Source organism: Engystomops pustulosus, chromosome 4, assembly GCF_040894005.1.
Source record: "Engystomops pustulosus chromosome 4, aEngPut4.maternal, whole genome shotgun sequence".
NCBI lineage: Eukaryota > Metazoa > Chordata > Amphibia > Anura > Leptodactylidae > Engystomops > Engystomops pustulosus.
This window is the reverse complement of record NC_092414.1, coordinates 129,399,035-129,420,841: the sequence shown is the minus strand read 5'-3', so window position 1 is coordinate 129,420,841 and position 21,807 is coordinate 129,399,035.

The following is a 21,807-nucleotide window of genomic DNA, read 5'->3' as shown; positions in this document are numbered from 1 at the left end:
GCGCACCCAGCAGCCTGTGTGTGTATGAGATCCTCCGATACAAATGACTGACAGCCTGTATAATGATATGACACTCCTGGTGCTGGCTCCTCTATGTGCTTCCCGGTGCTGGAGGTCACGCCCCTGCAGCTTGTGTGTAAAGATACTCTTATAGTCCAAGATTGAATTACTGTGAGATACTCCTATACACATTACTGACAGTCTTTATATTGATGTGACACTCCTGGTGCTTAAAAATACACAAAAACCATTTGTCACGTAGCATAGAAACAAATCTTTATTAATAGATCATACATTTACAAAAATACACTAATCGAACAAACAACAATTAAAAACAATTAAAAAGGGAATAAAGCCCAACTGTATCCCAAAGACGAAACACAGGAAGGACTATAGCACCTGATAATACCACAGAACACCACACACTCCACACCATATATGGGCACTCAGAAATGTTTATCACCACTACAGATGGTGATGGCTACAAACACAAGGTCAAAACAGGAAAGAAACAAGTAGGTCAATTAGGTCAAGTAGGTTTCTAACCAAAGTTAGTTTTTCTTGAACCTCAGAATTAAAAAGAGAAAGTTTTGGCTTTTGCATCTAAACACTGATTGCTAAATAAAAAGTATACCTTATTAAGCCATAACTTTTTTATTTTTTCTTGAGGGCTTGTTATCTGTGGGACAAATTGTACTTTTTAGTGTCCCCTTTTAACCATTTAAGGACTAAGCTCATTTTCACCTTTAGGACACAGCCCGATTTTTCAAATCTGCCTATGTCACAATATGCAGTTATAAATTTGGAACGCTTACCGAATTTATTTTCAGACTCTTTTTTTCACATTAATGCTGTATTTTAGTTTATTTTTTTTTGCACTTATTTGTAATCAAAAAAATTGAAATTTGGTGAAAATGTTGTTTGAGATTTTCTGATTTCAAAATTTTATGCTCATCATACAGTTAGCAACCAATTTGGGCGGTTAGCATCTTTATGCTTACAGAATATACACTCACCGGCCACTTTATTAGGTACACCATGCTAGTAACGGGTTGGACCCCCTTTTGCCTTCAGAACTGCCTCAATTCTTCGTGGCATAGATTCAACAAGTGCTGGAAGCATTCCTCAAAGATTTTGGTCCATATTGACATGATGGCATCACACAATTGCCGCAGATTTGTCGGCTGCACATCCATGATGCGAATCTCCCGTTCCACCACATCCCAAAGATGCTCTATTGGATTGAGATCTGGTGACTGTGGAGGCCATTTGAGTACAGTGAACTCATTGTCATGTTCAAGAAACCAGTCTGAGATGATTCCAGCTTTATGACATGGCGCATTATCCTGCTGAAAGTAGCCATCAGATGTTGGTACATTGTGGTCATAAAGGGATGGACATGGTCAGCAACAATACTCAGGTAGGCTGTGGCGTTGCAACGATGCTCAGTTGGTACCAAGGGGCCCAAAGAGTGCCAAGAAAATATTCCCCACACCATGACACCACCACCACCAGCCTGAACTGTTGATACAAGGCAGGATGGATCCATGCTTTCATGTTGTTGACGCCAAATTCTAACCCTACCATCCGAATGTCGCAGCAGAAATCGAGACTCATCAGACCAGGCAACGTTTTTCCAATCTTCTACTGTCCAATTTCGATGAGCTTGTGCAAATTGTAGCCTCAGTTTCCTGTTCTTAGCTGAAAGGAGTGGCACCCGGTGTGGTCTTCTGCTGCTGTAGCCCATCTGCCTCAAAGTTCGACGTACTGTGCATTCAGAGATGCTCTTCTGCCTACCTTGGTTGTAAAGGGTGTCGATTTGAGTCACTGTTGCCTTTCTATCAGCTCGAACCAGTCTGCCCATTCTCCTCTGACCTCTGGCATCAACAAGGCATTTCCGCCCACAGAACTGCCGCTCACTGGATGTTTTTTCTTTTTCGGAACATTCTCTGTAAACCCTAGAGTGGGTTGTGTGCGTGAAAATCCCAGTAGATCAGCAGTTTCTGAAATACTCAGACCAGCCCTTCTGGCACCAACAACCATGCCACATTCAAAGGCACTCAAATCACCTTTCTTCCCCATACTGATGCTCGGTTTGAACTGCAGGAGATTGTCTTGACCATGTCTACATGCCTAAATGCACTGAGTTGCCGCCATGTGATTGGCTGATTAGAAATTAAGTTTTAACGAGCAGTTGGACAGGTGTACCTAATAAAGTGGCCGGTGAGTGTATGTTTATATGTTATTTTATTTTATTAGAAAGTTAAGTTCAAACAGCGATTTTCCAAATTTTTTAATACATTTCAATTTTTTTAGAGGAAATTTCATCTTCAGAAGATTTTTCAAAGTTCTATTGATTATAAACTCCCCACAAATCGCTCCGTTTCTAAAACTGCACCCCTTAAACTATTCAAAGCAGCCTTTGGTAAGCGTGTTAACCATTTAAGCATCTCACAAGAATTAAACAAAATCTGGAATTTTGACAATAAAATGATTATTTAGTCCTAAAATTTACAAATTCATGCAAGATAAAATGTAAAAACACATCTCAGATTTTGTTGCCCAGTTTCTTACAGGTAGGGCAATATCCCACATGTCAATCTAAACTACTTTAGGGGCCCACTGCAGAGACAGAACGGAAGGAGCGCAGTTGAGCTTTTAGATAGCAGATTTTGATAACTTTGTTTTCAGGTGCCATTACACATTTGAAAAGTTCCTGAGCTACAAGAACAGTGAACCCCCGTTTTAGAAACGACACCACCCAGAGAATTTATCAAGGTTTATATTAAGCTTTTTACCACTACAGATCAAAAGTGGTATGGACTCTCGGGATAGGGATGTAATATTACCACGGTACAAGGCATTGGTTCAGCCTTACCTGAAATATGCCATCCAGTTCTGGGCACCGGTCCATAAAAAGGATGCCCTGGAGCTGGAGAGGGTTCAACGAAGAGCCACAAACATGATAAGGGGTATGGAGGGTGTAAGTTATGAGGAGAGATTAAAACAACTAGATTTATTTAGTCTGGAGACTAAATAAATCTGCTACCTAATTAAAGCACAAATCCATAGGCAAATACAAAAATAGACACAGTGGCCACATGTCTTGAATAGTTTACAGATACATCAAAGTTGAATAGATACATCAAATCATTCTTAAGATTCATACCTCCTGGAAAGCATGTGCGTGTGACATGTGGCAACTGTGTCTTTTTTGTATTTGCCTATGGATGTGTGCTGTAATCAGTTAACGGATGTGTTTTTTTTTCCCATGATTCATGGACTCTTAATACTCTTAAAATAGTCTGCACCTTGTCTTTACTTTTAGACTACGATTAAGGACACATCTGTCTGCAATGTGTCAGACTATCTAGACATTGTGGTGTATTTTTAATTCCATTCTAATATGATGAATTAAAGTGATTTTTTAATTAAGAATTTTTTTTTCCTTCCTGAAGTCTGGATGCTGGAGCCCTTTTGGAAATTTTTATGCTTGTAATTTATTGCTGGCCCCCACAGAGCTCTCCCTGCATCGACCAGAGGAAATTTATGCCACAAAAGGAAGGGAGGTGAGCTAAATTTTTTTTTGTTTTTTCCTTTGTTCAGTAAAATAACTCCAGCTCTGGCCAGGATATATCACTATTAAAAGACTTTGGAATCTTTATTTTAGCTTTTTAACCTCCTAATACTCCACGCAATTTTAAAATGGCATGGAGTTGTTAAGCATGTATGAAGAGGGCTCATGGGGTGAACGTCACAGTAGGTATGGTGTTCCTTGGATGGAACTCAGCATTCACTCTCCTTCAAACATGACGAGCTGTGTTTCTACCAAACAGTTCTAATTTGGTTTCATTTTCATGGCATTTTCCCAATACCCTTCTGAAACATCCAAAAGCCACCTAGCTCAAACTTCAGACTGGCCTGGTTATGTACTGGTTTAAAGGAAATCTACCACCAGGATTAAGGATTGTAAATAAAGAACACTTGCATCCTGATCTATACCCCTTTTGTCAAGATCTGCTTTTCTATTAGCTTCTTTTGCCCTTGTTTTTATAAAAAAAAAGGCTTTAAAAATTATGAAAATGTGGCTTCAGGCACCATTAACATCTATGGGGAGCCTGGAGCCGCTCAGACTAATTTACATAATTTTTATAGCCTTTTCTTGTAAAAATAGGGGCATAAGAAGCTACAAGAAGAGCGGTTCCTGCCAGAGGGGGCACACACTAGAACAGGGCCGGATTACAGGCGGGGCTCCCTGGGCTCGAGCCCCGGGGCCCCCACCATCTTGCCCCCCCAGGGGGCCCCCACCAGATCGCGCCCCCATGCACTGACTCCTCAGCCGCCACCTCCCTGAGCTGTCCGCCCGACCCCGGCACAGGTGACCGCCTCCCCGCATATCCCCCTGCATGGCTGAGCCGTCCGCCCCCCGGCACAGGTTCCCGCCTCCCTGCCTGCCCATCCCGCTGCATTAGTAGGCCTCCTCGCCCGCTCGTAACCCCCCTCGCGCTCCCTCCTCCCCCGTCCGAACAAGCGGCCGTCCTCCGCTCCCCCCCCCTTGCCCAAGAAGCTGCTCTCCTCCGCCCCCCCCCCTTGCCCGAACAAACGGCCGTCCTCCGCTCCCCAACCCCACCCGAACAACTCCTGTCCTCCGCTCCCTCCCCCAAACAAGCGTCCATTCTCCGATCCTCCCTCCCCTGGCGGAACAAGCGTCCGTCCTCCACTTCTACCTCACCCCTCCCCCCCCCCAGCTGGAACAAGCGTCTGTCCACCGGCCCGAGCACAACCCCCCCCCCCGGAACAGGCGTCCTTCCTCCGCTTGATCCCCCTCACCCCCCCCGCTCTCCCCGGCCTAACATGCGTTTCCCCCCTCCCGTCCAAACCGGCAACCGACCGACCCCCCCAATGCCGAACAAGAACCACCCGGAACACCCGCATGACGTGACGGCCGGTCATCATCCAAAAAGGGTAAGTATACAATACATATGTATTTATCTGTGTCTGTGTGTATATATGATGTATATACAGTGTATGTGTGTATATATGCATCTACTGTCTATTTTTTTATATACTGTGTATATATGCATCTACTGTGTATATACTGTGTATATATGCATCTACTGTGTATATACTGTGTATATATGTATATACTGTGTATATGTGTATATATGCATCTACTGTCTATATGTGTATATATGCATCTACTGTCTATATGTGTATATACTGTGTATATATGCATTTCCTGTCTATATATGTATATACTGTGTATATATGCATTTCCTGTCTATATATGTATATACTGTGTATACATTTACTGTCTATATATGTATATACTGTGTATATATGCATTTCCTGTCTATATATGTATATACTGTGTATAGATGCATTTACTGTATTTATACACGCATATATTTGTATAAGCATATATATGTGCACATTTAAATATATGCATATATATATGTATATATGATGTATGTTTATGTTTATATGCTGTGTATATGGTATGTATGTATATGCTCTATATACTGAATGTGTGTGTGTGTATTTGCTGTATGTGTGTATATTCTATGTATAAGCAGCATGTGTGTATATGGTATTTTTATACTGCATGTATGTGTATATATGGTCAGTGTATACTGTATGTGTGTGTGTATATATATATATATATATATATATATATATATATAGTATATAATGTGTATGTCGTATGTGTGATGTATATATACTGTATATGTGTATATACTTTATGAGTTTGTGTATTAGTGTATAAATGTATATGGGTACATAAATGTGTGTGTATACTTGTATATATATGGGTGCAAGCATACGAGTGTAGAAGGTGTGTATATATCAGTGTATAAATGAGTGTAATTGTATAAACTGCGGGTTAAATGGGACTGCATATCTGGTAGGGGTGAAGGTATATATAAAGATGTGTTACTGGGGGTGAGGCGGCTGTGTGTAGCTGTGTTACTGGGGGTGAGGCGGCTATATGTAGCTGTGTTACTGGGGATGAGGCGGCTGTATGTAGCTGTGTTACTGCGGGCGAGGCTGCTGTATGTAGCTGTGTTACTGGGGATGAGGCGGCTGTATGTAGCTGTGTTACTGGGGATGAGGCAGCTGTATGTAGCTGTGTTACTAGGGATGAGGCGGCTGTATGTAGCTGTGTTACTGGGGATGAGGCAGCTGTATGTAGCTGTGTTACTGGGGGCGAGGCTGCTGTATGTAGCTGTGTTACTGGGGATGAGGCGGCTGTATGTAGCTGTGTTACTGGGGATGAGGCAGCTGTATGTAGCTGTGTTACTGGGGATGAGGCGGCTGTATGTAGCTGTGTTACTGGGGATGAGGCGGCTGTATGTAGCTGTGTTACTGGGGATGAGGCAGCTGTATGTAGCTGTGTTACTGGGGATGAGGCGGCTGTATGTAGCTGTGTTACTGGGGATGAGGCAGCTGTATGTAGCTGTGTTACTGGGGATGAGGCGGCTGTATGTAGCTGTGGTACTGGGGATGAGGCGGCTGTATGTAGCGGTGTTACTGGGGATGAGGCGGCTGTATGTAGCTGTGATACTGGGGGTGAGGCGGCTGTGTGTAGCTGTGTTACTGGGGATGAGGCGGCTGTGTGTAGCTGTGTTACTGGGGATGAGGCGGCTGTATGTAGCTGTGTTACTGGGGATGAGGTGGCTGTGTGTAGCTGTGTTACTGGGGATGAGGCAGCTGTATGTAGCTGTGTTACTGGGGGTGAGGCGGCTATATGTAGCTGTGTTACTGGGGAAGAGGCGGCTGTATGTAGCTGTGTTACTGCGGGCGAGGCTGCTGTATGTAGCTGTGTTACTGGGGATGAGGCGGCTGTATGTAGCTGTGTTACTGGGGATGAGGCAGCTGTATGTAGCTGTGTTACTAGGGATGAGGCGGCTGTATGTAGCTGTGTTACTGGGGATGAGGCAGCTGTATGTAGCTGTGTTACTGGGGGCGAGGCTGCTGTATGTAGCTGTGTTACTGGGGATGAGGCGGCTGTATGTAGCTGTGTTACTGGGGATGAGGCAGCTGTATGTAGCTGTGTTACTAGGGATGAGGCGGCTGTATGTAGCTGTGTTACTGGGGATGAGGCAGCTGTATGTAGCTGTGGTACTGGGGATGAGGCGGCTGTATGTAGCTGTGGTACTGGGGATGAGGCGGCTGTATGTAGCGGTGTTACTGGGGATGAGGCGGCTGTGTGTAGCGGTGTTACTGGGGATGGAAGAACCATTTAAGGACTAAGCTTATTTTCACCTTTAGGACACAGCCCGATTTTTCAAATCTGCCTATGTCACAATATGCAGTTATAAATTTGGAACGCTTACCGAATTTATTTTCAGACTCTTTTTTTCACATTAATGCTGTATTTTAGTTTATTTTTTTTTTGCACTTATTTGTAACCAAAAAAATTTAAATTTGGTGAAAATGTTGTTTGAGATTTTCTGATTTCAAAATTTTATGCTCATCATACAGTTAGCATCTTTATGCTTACAGAATATATGTTTATATGTTATTTTATTTTATTAGAAAGTTAAGTTCAAACAGCGATTTTCCAAATTTTTAAATACATTTCAATTTTTTTAGAGGAAATTTCATCTTCAGAAGATTTTTCAAAGTTCTATTGATTATAAACTCCCCACAAATCGCTCCGTTTGTAAAACTGCACCCCTTAAACTATTCAAAGCAGCCTTTGGTAAGCGTGTTAACCATTTAAGCATCTCACAAGAATTAAACAAAATCTGGAATTTTGACAATAAAATGATTATTTAGTCCTAAAATTTACAAATTCATGCAAGATAAAATGTAAAAACACATCTCAGATTTTGTTGCCCAGTTTCTTACAGGTAGGGCAATATCCCACATGTCAATCTAAACTACTTTAGGGGCCCACTGCAGAGACAGAACGGAAGGAGCGCAGTTGAGCTTTTAGATGCCCTGGAGCTGGAGAGGGTTCAACGAAGAGCCACAAACATGATAAGGGGTATGGAGGGTGTAAGTTATGAGGAGAGATTAAAACAACTAGATTTATTTAGTCTGGAGACTAAATAAATCTGCTACCTAATTAAAGCACAAATCCATAGGCAAATACAAAAATAGACACAGTGGCCACATGTCTTGAATAGTTTACAGATACATCAAAGTTGAATAGATACATCAAATCATTCTTAAGATTCATACCTCCTGGAAAGCATGTGCGTGTGACATGTGAGATGTGGCAACTGTGTCTTTTTTGTATTTGCCTATGGATGTGTGCTGTAATCAGTTAACGGATGTGTTTTTTTTCCCCATGATTCATGGACTCTTAATACTCTTAAAATAGTCTGCACCTTGTCTTTACTTTTAGACTACGATTAAGGACACATCTGTCTGCAATGTGTCAGACTATCTAGACATTGTGGTGTATTTTTAATTCCATTCTAATATGATGAATTAAAGTGATGCTGGAGCCCTTTTGGAAATTTTTATGCTTGTAATTTATTGCTGGCCCCCACAGAGCTCTCCCTGCATCGACAAGAGGAAATTTATGCCACAAAAGGAAGGGAGGTGAGCTAAATTTTTTTTTGTTTTTTCCTTTGTGCAGTAAAATAACTCCAGCTCTGGCCAGGATATATCACTATTAAAAGACTTTGGAATCTTTATTTTAGCTTTTTAACCTCCTAATACTCCACGCAATTTTAAAATGGCATGGAGTTGTTAAGCATGTATGAAGAGGGCTCATGGGGTGAACTTCACAGTAGGTATGGTGTTCCTTGGATGGAACTCAGCATTCACTCTCCTTCAAACATGACGAACTGTGTTTCTACCAAACAGTTCTAATTTGGTTTCATTTGACCATATGGCATTTTCCCAATACCCTTCTGAAACATCCAAAAGCCACCTAGCTCAAACTTCAGACTGGCCTGGTTATGTACTGGTTTAAAGGAAATCTACCACCAGGATTAAGGATTGTAAATAAAGAACACTTGCATCCTGATCTATACCCCTTTTGTCAAGATCTGCTTTTCTATTAGCTTCTTTTGCCCTTGTTTTTATAAAAAAAAAGGCTTCAAAAATTATGAAAATGTGGCTTCAGGCACCATTAACATCTATGGGGAGCCTGGAGCCGCTCAGGCTAATTTACATAATTTTTATAGCCTTTTCTTGTAAAAATAGGGGCATAAGAAGCTACAAGAAGAGCGGTTCCTGCCAGAGGGGGCACACACTAGTACAGGGCCGGATTATAGGCGGGGCTCCCGGGGCTCGAGCCCTGGGGCCCCCACCATCCTGCCCCCCCAGGGGGCCCCCACCAGATCGCGCCCCCCGGCACTGACTCCTCAGCCGCCACCTCCCTGAGCTGTCCGCCCGACCCCGGCACAGGTGACCGCCTCCCCGCATATCCCCCTGCATGGCTGAGCCGTCCGCCCCCCGGCACAGGTTCCCGCCTCCCTGCCTGCCCATCCCGCTGCATTAGTAGGCCTCCTCGCCCGCTCGTAACCCCCCTCGCGCTCCCTCCTCCCCCGTCCGAACAAGCGGCCGTCCTCCGCTCCCCCCCCTTGCCCGAGCAGCTGCCCTCTTCCGCCCCCCCCCATTACCCGAACAAACGGCCGTCCTCCGCTCCCCCCCCCGACTGAACAAACGTCCGTCCTCCGCTCCCCAACCCCACCCGAACAATGCCCGTCCTCCGCTCCCTCCCCCAAACAAGCGGCCGTCCTCCGCTCCCCCCCCCCTTCCACCGGCGGAACATGCGTCCATCCTCCGATCCTCCCTCCCCTGGCGGAACAGGCGTCCGTCCTCCACTACTACGGCACCCCCCCTCCCCGCAGCTGGAACAAGCGTCTGTCCACCGGCCCGAGCACAACCTCCCCCCCCCCCCCCGGAACAAGTGGCCGTCCTCCGCCTTATCCCCCTCACCCCCCGCTCTCCCCGGCCTAACATGCGTTTCCCCCCTCCCGTCCAAACCGGCAACCGACCGACCCCCCCATGCCGAACAAGAACCACCCGGAACACCCGCATGACGTGACGGCCGGTCATCATCCAAAAAGGGTAAGGGTATTTATCTGTGTGTATATATGATGTATATACAGTGTATGTGTGTATATATGCATCTACTGTCTATTTATTTATATACTGTGTATATATGCATCTACTGTGTATATACTGTGTATATATGCATCTACTGTGTATATACTGTGTATATATGTATATACTGTGTATATGTGTATATATGCATCTACTGTCTATATGTGTATATATCTGCATCTACTGTCTATATGTGTATATACTGTGTATATATGCATTTCCTGTCTATATATGTATATACTGTGTATATATGCATTTCCTGTCTATATATGTATATACTGTGTATACATTTACTGTCTATATATGTATATACTGTGTATATATGCATTTCCTGTCTATATATGTATATACTGTGTATAGATGCATTTACTGTATTTATACACGCATATATTTGTATAAGCATATATATGTGCACATTTAAATATATGCGTATATATATGTATATATGATGTATGTTTATGTTTATATGCTGTGTATATGGTATGTATGTATATGCTCTGTATACTGAATGTGTGTGTGTGTATTTGCTGTATGTGTGTATATTCTATGTATAAGCAGCATGTGTGTATATGGTATTTTTATACTGCATGTATGTGTATATATGGTCAGTGTATACTGTATGTGTGTGTGTATATATATATATATATATATAGTATATAATGTGTATGTCGTATGTGTGATGTATATATACTGTATATGTGTATATACTTTATGAGTTTGTGTATTAGTGTATAAATGTATATGGGTACATAAATGTGTGTGTATACTTGTATATATATGGGTGCAAGCATACGAGTGTAGAAGGTGTGTATATATCAGTGTATAAATGAGTGTAATTGTGTAAACTGCGGGTTAAATCGGACTGCATATCTGGTAGGGGTGAAGGTATGTGTTACTGAGGTGTTACTGGGGGCGAGGCGGCTGTGTGTAGCTGTGTTACTGGGGGCGAGGCGGCTGTATGTAGCTGTGTTACTGGGGATGAGGCGGCTGTATGTAGCTGTGTTACTGGGGATGAGGCAGCTGTATGTAGCTGTGTTACTAGGGATGAGGCGGCTGTATGTAGCTGTGTTACTGGGGATGAGGCAGCTGTATGTAGCTGTGTTACTGGGGGCGAGGCTGCTGTATGTAGCTGTGTTACTGGGGATGAGGCGGCTGTATGTAGCTGTGTTACTAGGGATGAGGCAGCTGTATGTAGCTGTGTTACTGGGGATGAGGCGGCTGTATGTAGCTGTGTTACTGGGGATGAGGCAGCTGTATGTAGCTGTGTTACTGGGGATGAGGCGGCTGTATGTAGCTGTGGTACTGGGGATGAGGCGGCTGTATGTAGCGGTGTTACTGGGGATGAGGCGGCTGTATGTAGCTGTGATACTGGGGGTGAGGCGGCTGTGTGTAGCTGTGTTACTGGGGATGAGGCGGCTGTGTGTAGCTGTGTTACTGGGGATGAGGCGGCTGTATGTAGCTGTGTTACTGGGGATGAGGTGGCTGTGTGTAGCTGTGTTACTGGGGATGAGGCAGCTGTATGTAGCTGTGTTACTGGGGGTGAGGCGGCTATATGTAGCTGTGTTACTGGGGATGAGGCGGCTGTATGTAGCTGTGTTACTGCGGGCGAGGCTGCTGTATGTAGCTGTGTTACTGGGGATGAGGCAGCTGTATGTAGCTGTGTTACTGGGGATGAGGCAGCTGTATGTAGCTGTGTTACTAGGGATGAGGCGGCTGTATGTAGCTGTGTTACTGGGGATGAGGCAGCTGTATGTAGCTGTGTTACTGGGGGCGAGGCTGCTGTATGTAGCTGTGTTACTGGGGATGAGGCGGCTGTATGTAGCTGTGTTACTGGGGATGAGGCAGCTGTATGTAGCTGTGTTACTAGGGATGAGGCGGCTGTATGTAGCTGTGTTACTGGGGATGAGGCAGCTGTATGTAGCTGTGGTACTGGGGATGAGGCGGCTGTATGTAGCTGTGGTACTGGGGATGAGGCGGCTGTATGTAGCGGTGTTACTGGGGATGAGGCGGCTGTATGTAGCTGTGATACTGGGGGTGAGGCGGCTGTGTGTAGCTGTGTTACTGGGGATGAGGCGGCTGTGTGTAGCTGTGTTACTGGGGATGCGGCGGCTGTATGTAGCTGTGTTACTGGGGATGAGGTGGCAGTGTGTAGCTGTGTTACTGGGGATGAGGTGGCAGTGTGTAGCTGTGTTACTGGGGATGAGGCGGCTGTGTGTAGCTGTGTTACTGGGGGTGAGACGGCTGTGTGTAGCTGTGTTACTGGGGGTGAGGCGGCTGTATGTAGCTGTGTTACTGGGGGTGAGGCGGCTGTATGTAGCTGTGTTACTGGGGGTGAGGCGGCTGTATGTAGCTGTGTTACTGGGGGCGAGGCGGCTGTATGTAGCTGTGTTACTGGGGGTGAGGCGGGTGTATGCTGTGTTACTGGGGGTGAGGCGGCTGTATGTAGCTGTGTTACTGGGGGTGAGGCGGCTGTATGTAGCTGTGTTCCTGGGGGTGAGGCGGCTGTATGTAGCTGTGTTACTGTGTGGATAGTGAGCAGCAGGACGTGTATGCACGATGCACTTAGTGGGGGCCTCCACCAGATTTTGCGCCCAGGGGCCCCCACCAACCTTAATCTGGCCCTGCACTAGTATGTCAGTGTGCTTGGCTAACAAACCTTGATCCTGATGGTAGATGTCCTTTAAGCAGGGGGGCACATCTGGCACTACAGGATATCCCTGGTGGTGTAGTGTGTTACTGACTAAAGCCGTTGTTTCTGCAGTTCATTTACTAGGTCCCGCCATATAAGGAACAGAGTCACATACACAAATGCATAGTCACAGAACAAGAGCCAAAAGCAGAAAAAAAAATACTGAAGTATAGTAATTAGATGCAGACAATATAGCTAGCCAGAAAATGTAACCAGAAAGAGGATAGCACACATGCATGTTAACTCCTGCTGGGTCATGGAAAAGCTTGCAGAGAGATGGTTGTGGTAGATTCAGTCAGCAGCCCAGTCACTAGAGCATTGTTCGCTCCTCAAGGCCATACTGTATTGAACAGCTTTTTATGGACCCTGCGTTTTCGACCTCAAATTCTAATTCTCCCTAGATAACAACAGGAGCTAGTGGTTTAGAACTAAGCAACAGCGATTTGAGGGATACAATACAGATATGGAGGTTATGGGAAACTACAATTTGGATTAATAATTTCAGTCTTTCACAGTTTGTATGGTCAGGCTCTAATAGCCTAGCCCAGTGGTCCCCAAACTGCGGCCCGCGGACTGCTTTTCTCTGGACCACGCCGCTTCCAGCGGCTCCTGCTGAGGCCCCTGGCATGTCGCAGCAGTCGCGCAGGGGCCTCCATCCGTCCAGACAGGAAGCTCCTGCCCGTCACAGTATAGTGCTTGATGCGGCCGCTCGAGCACTATTATTGCAGGTGGAGTGATATGTCTGGAAGTCAACTCCGGCGCACATCACTCCTGGAACCTGGATGCACGGGCACGTGATGACGTCATCACACGGCCGCCCACCCCTTCCTGTCCGACAGCAGCCAGAAGAAAGAAGACGCGAAGACGTCTTCACCAGCAGCAAATAGATTGTGGCGGCCCGGGGGGCCCTGATATTAAAAAATAATTAATTATGCGGGCATTATATAAAATGATTAATGGTGGAGGGGCATCATATGAAATAATGATGGAGGGGCAGCATATGAAATAACTAATGATGGAGGGGCAGCATAGAAAATAATTAATGGTGTGGGGCAGCATATGAAATAATCAATGGTGGGGGGCAGCATATGAAATAATTAATGATGGAGGGGCAGCGTATGTAATAATTAATGGTGTGGGGCAGTATAGAAAATAATTAATGGTGGGGGCAGCATATGAAATAATTAATGGTGGAGGGGCAGCATATGAAATAATTAATGATGGAGGGGCAGCATATGAAATAATTAATCATGGAGGAGCAGCATGGGAAATAATTGATGGAGGAGCAGCATATGAAATAATTAATGATGGAGAGGCAGAATATGAAATAATTAATGGTGGTGGCAGCATAGGAAATAATTAATGGTGGAGGGCAGCATATGAAATAATCAATGATGGAGGGGCTGCATATGAAATAATAAATGATGGAGGGGCAGCATATGAAATAATTAACAGTGAAGGGGCAGTATAGAAAAAAATTAATTATGGGGGCAGAATAGGAAATAATTAACGGTGGAGGGCAGCATAGGAAAAAATTAATTATGAGGGGCAGCATAGGAAATAGTTAACGATGGTGGGCATCATAGGAAATAATTAATGGTGGAGGGGCAGCATAGGAAATAATTAATGGGGGTAGCAGCATAGGAAATAATTAATGGAGAGGGGTCCCGGTATATTTAAAAATTAATTGACCCAATTAATTAATTCATTGGGCCATTATATAAAATAGTTCACAATGGGGTACAGTATATTAAATAATTAATTGAGGGGGGGCCCAGTGTATTACGGATGCGGTGACATGTACCGCTAGCGTTGTGTTTTCAAGCGTAGCGGTAGTGCAGGGAGCCTGAGGTAAATGTAGAATTCCACCAATATGGGCACTAGTAAGGCTGCATTGATGGGCAGTGCAGTCTGTATGTTTCTATATGGGAAAAATTATTACATTGGTTTTTCTTTTTTGTGCTGTATAAATTGGTATTTTACTAATAGTGATTTGGAATCCCTAGGAAACAATGATGTCAAAAAGAGAAAAATTGACTCGGAGTGTAGGATATTCAAAGCGCAGTGGATTACTTTTTTATTAAACACAAGGAAAGAGCTGTGTGTTTGATATGCCAGGATACAGTGTCTCAGAAAAATACTTTTGTCAAGCAGAAGCAGCTAAATATTTCATCATTGCGAGCAAGTTTTCAAGTTGCCAAGCTAATAGTGTGCACTGGCAACCATTTGTGGATGGAGAATTTGTTAAAGAATGCCTTCTTTCAGTTGTCAAAGAGATATGTCCAGAGAAGGTTGATTTATTTAATATAGTCGTGGCCAAAAGTTTTGAGAATGACACAAATATTATATTTTCACATGATCTGTTACCCTCTGGTTTTTATGTGTGTTTGTCAGATGTTTTTATCACATACAGAAATACAAGTGTAATCATATTATGAGTAACAAAAGCTTTTATTCACAGTTAGAATGAGTTACTGCAGCAAGTCAATATTTGCAGTGTTGACCCTTCTTCAGGACCTCTGCAATTCTCCCTGGCAGCTCTCAATCAACTTCTGGACCAAATCCTGACTGATAGCCGTCCATTCTTGCACAATCAATGCTTGCATTTTGTCACAATTTGTTGGTTTTTATTTGTCTACCCATCTCTTGATGATTGACTACAAGTTCTCAATGGGATTAAGATCTGGGGAGTTTCCAGGACAACAAAATCTCTATGTTTTGTTCCCTGAGCCATTTAGTTATCACCTGTGCTTTAAATATGCTGTCCCTTATAATTAATTTTTTATACATGGATGTGTTTTTAGGCAAGACTGTGAGAGAGCCGATTCCCTTGGCTGAGAAGCAACCCCACACATGAATGGTTGCAGGATGCTTTACAGTTGGCATGAGACAAGACTGGTGGTATCGCTCACCTTGTCTTCTCCAAACAAGCTGTTTTCCAGACGTTCCAAACCATCGGAAAGGGGATTCATCAGAGAAAATGACTATACCCCAGTGCTCAGCAGTCCACTCACTGTACCTTTTGCAGCATATCAGTCTGTCCCTGATGTTTTTTTTTCTGGAAAGAAGTGGCTTCTTTGCTGCCCTCCGAGATTTCCAATAAATGTCAACCATTATCCTATATGACGTAATATCCTGACTCCGTGTGTGCGCCGTAACAGACAGCATTTAAAATAGCTCTTCATACTTCGATTCTGACCGTCCTGGCAACCGTGTCTCGATTTCTACTGTCCTTAGGCAGCACCTCCACTCATCCTACTGAGCGATAACTAGTGTTGTGCCTAATATAGCACAACTCGATCCGGTGAGCCTCAGTCCAATTGCATATCTGTGTCATCAGCTATATTCGACTAAAAATACTACTCTATGAGCACCACCCAGTCTCCCCTTGTTCGTCTTTCTATCTTCGTGCTGCCCTCCTTGACACCAGGCCTTGCTCCAAGAGTCTCCGCCTCACAGTGCGTGCAGATGCACTCACACCTGCCTGCTGCCATTTCGGAGTAAGCTCTGCACTTCTGGTAACCTGATCCCGAAGCCAAAACACTTTTAAGAGACGGTCCTGGCGTTTGCTGGCCCTTCTTGGGCGCCCTGGAGCCTTGTTGGCAACAATGGAACCTCTCTCCTTTAATTCCTTGATGATGCGATAGATTATTGACTGAGGTGCAACCTTTCTAGCTGCGATACTCTTCCCTATTAGGCCAGATTTGTGCAGTACCATGATGACGGCACGTTTTTCTTTAGAGATAACCATGGTTAACAGAAGAAAAACAATTATGCCAAGCACCAGCCTCCTTTTAAAGTGTCCAGTGGTGTGATTCTTATTTAATCATGACAGATTGATCTCCAGCCCTGTCCTCATCAACACCCACACCTGTGTTACTGGAGCAATCACTGAAACGATGTTAGCTGCTCCTTTTAAGGCAGGCCTGCAATGAAGTTGAAATGTGTTTTGAGGGAAAAAGTTCATTTTCTAGGCAAATATTGACTTTGCGATTAATTGGTGTTAAGCTGATCACTCTTTATAACATTCTGGAGTATATGCAAATTGCCGTTATAAAACCTGATGCAGTAGACTTTGTAAAATTTAACATTTGTATCATTCTCAAAATTTATGGCCATGACTGTACAGTGAGTCTTTCAGGATCTACAATTACACGAAGGATTGAAGAAATGGGAGACAATTTGCATCAGCATTTGCAAAACTCTGCAAGCAAACTTTCCTATTTTCCCTTGGCACTCGATGAAAGCAACTTCTAATTTTTATTTGTGGGACCAATGACTGTTTCGAAGTCACAGAAGAACTTGCTGCACTGCAAAGCATCAAAGGAACAACTACAGAAGAGGATATCTATGAAAAAGTTTGCCAAACTGTGAACTATTTGAAACTAGACTGGGCTAAACTAGCCAGTGTGACAACTGATGGTGCTCCTAGCATGGTGGGGTCCTAGAAAGGAGTAATTGTTCGCATTAACCAAGAGATGGACAAACATAACCATTCTCATCCAATAGCAATACACTGCCTCATCCACCAACAAGCGCTGTGTAGTAAATCACTGAAGTGGGACTATGTTATAAAAATTGTGGTATCTTGTGTTAATTTCATCAGAGCTAATGCACTAAACCACAGACAATCTGAGCTAAATGTTGCCTATGGAGATGTTCTGTACCACACAACAGTCCGTTGGCTGAGTCGTGCGAGAGTTTTGAGATGTTTCTATGACTGGCTTCCACAGATTACAGCTTTTCTGCTTTCAAAAAACAAGGAAGTACCAGAACTCAATGATGAAGAATGGAAATGGCACCTTGCCTTGTTGACAGATGTAACAGAGATACTCAACAGTTTCAATGTGCAACTTCAAGGAAGCTCATCTGTGATATGGCATCACACGTAAAAGTGTTTCAAGTAAAATTAGGCCTCCTAATCAAGCAAGTGAAGGAGGAAAATGTTTGACATCTCCCCACAACTCACAATGAAACGTGTGGATTCACTAGAAACGTTGAAAAAGTTGTTCCAATTTGAATTTAAAGAGCTTCAGCTCCATGAACACCACATACAGCTTTTCCGTAACCCATTTTCTATTGATATTGAAAATGTGAATACAGTTTACCAAATGGAACTGTCTGAACTGCAGAATTGTGACTCTGAAAGACGTGTTCAAGTCAAGCAGTTTGCATAATTTCTATAAATCTCTCCCCTCGTCCTCAGCTTCGGAAACATGCACTCAAAATGGCAACCATATTTGGCAGCAAACAGACTTTTTCTCGAATTAAAAATCTAAAATCTCTGAATAGATCCAGACTAAGTGAGGCACACTTGCATACTTTTTAAGAATAGCGGAAACAAACATGGAACCGGACATTGACCATCTTATCAACCAAAAGCAGGCTCATTCTTCCCTTGGATATGCTGGTAAGTACTTGCTCTTTACTTTAAATATTGTATCTGTTCCTGCTTTGTATTTTTACTAAATAATAAGATATGTGCAGTGTACAGAGGAATTTATTTTTTTTTATTTTTAAACTTTAGTCCGGCCCTCCAATGGTCTGAGTGGGACCGTGAACGGCCCCCTGTGTAAAAAGTTTGGGGACCCCTGATTAATACAGATAAATATCATCATCCTCAACCACTACATTGGACAGCATCAGTCTAAAGTCATCATCTCAATTTGACTCTATTTCCCTTGCTATTGTCCCTCCTTATCATCATATTCTCACCTTATAATTTAGCTTCCCCTCTCTTATATATACCTTGTTTTAATTTAGTAATAATCGCTATATACATTAACCTATTTCTCCATTCAGATGAGCCTTCTTGAATACTTATACAATTTACAACAAATCACAATCCCAGCCACTTTTAGGTATCAGTACCACGAGCTCCGCTAGATTGCAGTTGTCAAACACTTAGTCGCAACCGCGTGCCAGAACTCGGAGCACCGCGGACACTTAACCCACGCACTGTTCAATGCGCACAGACCCTGGGACAGATATCCAAGACAACCCAGGACAGGGTAAGCCACAATAACCCTAGCACATACATGTATTTATCATCATGGGTTTTATACTTCCTGACTATTGCCTGTTTCGAATCTATTTACTTATTTATGTAATCAATTTCATTACAGTGTTTTTTAACTATTTTGTTTGTAAGGCATCATCTATATGATAGCACCAATTATTTTATTCTATATGTACCTTTTCCATGTATTTACTTAATTATTTATATATTTGTCATTGGACCTTTATTATGATTCTGTATCCACCAACTGTTCAGTTTAAGTCAATACCATTGACAACCCTTTTCTTTCACTTATTTCATCTGTATGAAAAAATTTTTTCTATATAACTATTTTATATATGTCCCCATTTTCACACATTTATGTGACTTATTCATTCACCCCTTTTTTATTCTTATACAATTATCATGTACTCATTCATTTATTTTTGCATCACTCCATCTATTCATTTACTCACAGTATATATTTAGTTTTTACTAAATATACCCATCATTTTTTTATGTATGAAGGTAATCACTCATATATTCTCTCACTGACCTACCTACTGTATATAGCAGGTAAGGTCAGTGACCCATTATATACATGTTTTCTGTCATTTACTGACCAACAGAACTACTATTTCACTTGAAAAATGGGACACCTGGGTTCAGGTTTCTTGTTTTTATGAATGTTTGTTTAGTCTCTAAAAACTAAAAAAAAAAATTCCCTATTCCTCACACAGCCCGCTCCCTTCATTCTCTATTCCTCATACAGCCCGCACCCCTCATTCCCTATTCCTCACACAGCCCGCTCCCCTCATTCTCTATTCCTCACACAGCCTGCAACCCTCATTCCCTATTCCTCACACAGCCTACACCCCTCATTCCCTATTCCTCACACAGCCTACACCCCTCATTCCCTATTCCTCACACAGCCTGTACCCCTCATTCTCTATTCCTCATACAGCCCGCACCCCTCATTCCCTATTCCTCACACAGCCTACACCCCTCATTCCCTATTCCTCACACAGCCCGCACCCCTCATTCCCTATTCCTCACACAGCCCGCACCCCTCATTCCCTATTCCTCACACAGCCTACACCCCTCATTCCCTATTCCTCACACAGCCTACACCCCTCATTCTCTATTCCTCATACAGCCCGCACCCCTCATTCCCTATTCCTCACACAGCCTACACCCCTCATTCCCTATTCCTCACACAGCCCGCACCCCTCATTCCCTATTCCTCACACAGCCTGTACTCCTCATTCCCTATTCCTCACACAGCCTACACCCCTCATTCTCTATTCCTCATACAGCCCGCACCCCTCATTCCCTATTCCTCACACAGCCTACACCCCTCATTCCCTATTCCTCACACAGCCCGCACCCCTCATTCCCTATTCCTCTCACAGCCTGTACCCCTCATTCCCTATTCCTCACACAGCCTACACCCCTCATTCCCTATTCCTCACACAGCCTACACCCCTCATTCCCTATTCCTCACACAGCTTACACCCCTCATTCTCTATTCCTCATACAGCCCGCACCCCTCATTCCCTATTCCTCACACAGCCTACACCCCTCATTCCCTATTCCTCACACAGCCTGTACCCCTCATTCCCTATTCCTCACACAGCCCGCACCCCTCATTCCCTATTCCTCACACAGCCCGCACCCCTCATTCCCTATTCCTCACACAGCCTGTACCCCTCATTCCCTATTCCTCACACAGCCCACACCCCTCATTCTCTATTCCTCATACAGCCCGCACCCCTCATTCCCTATTCCTCACACAGCCTACACCCCTCATTCCCTATTCCTCACACAGCCCGCACCCCTCATTCCCTATTCCTCACACAGCCTACACCCCTCATTCCCTATTCCTCACACAGCCCACACCCCTCATTCTCTATTCCTCATACAGCCCGCACCCCTCATTCCCTATTCCTCACACAGCCTACACCCCTCATTCCCTATTCCTCACACAGCCTACACCCCTCATTCCCTATTCCTCACACAGCCCACACCCCTCATTCTCTATTCCTCATACAGCCCGCACCCCTCATTCCCTATTCCTCACACAGCCTACACCCCTCATTCCCTATTCCTCACACAGCCCGCACCCCTCATTCCCTATTCCTCACACAGCCTACACCCCTCATTCCCTATTCCTCACACAGCCCACACCCCTCATTCTCTATTCCTCATACAGCCCGCACCCCTCATTCCCTATTCCTCACACAGCCTACACCCCTCATTCCCTATTCCTCACACAGCCTACACCCCTCATTCCCTATTCCTCACACAGCCCACACCCCTCATTCTCTATTCCTCATACAGCCCGCACCCCTCATTCCCTATTCCTCACACAGCCTACACCCCTCATTCCCTATTCCTCACACAGCCCGCACCCCTCATTCCCTATTCCTCACACAGCCTGTACCCCTCATTCCCTATTCCTCACACAGCCTACACCCCTCATTCTCTATTCCTCATACAGCCCGCACCCCTCATTCCCTATTCCTCACACAGCCTACACCCCTCATTCCCTATTCCTCACACAGCCCGCACCCCTCATTCCCTATTCCTCACACAGCCTACACCCCTCATTCCCTATTCCTCACACAGCCCGCACCCCTCATTCCCTATTCCTCACACAGCCTACACCCCTCATTCCCTATTCCTCACACAGCTTACACCCCTCATTCTCTATTCCTCATACAGCCCGCACCCCTCATTCCCTATTCCTCACACAGCCTACACCCCTCATTCCCTATTCCTCACACAGCCTGTACCCCTCATTCCCTATTCCTCACACAGCCCGCACCCCTCATTCCCTATTCCTCACACAGCCCGCACCCCTCATTCCCTATTCCTCACACAGCCTGTACCCCTCATTCCCTATTCCTCACACAGCCTACACCCCTCATTCTCTATTCCTCATACAGCCCGCACCCCTCATTCCCTATTCCTCACACAGCCTACACCCCTCATTCCCTATTCCTCACACAGCCCGCACCCCTCATTCCCTATTCCTCACACAGCCTAC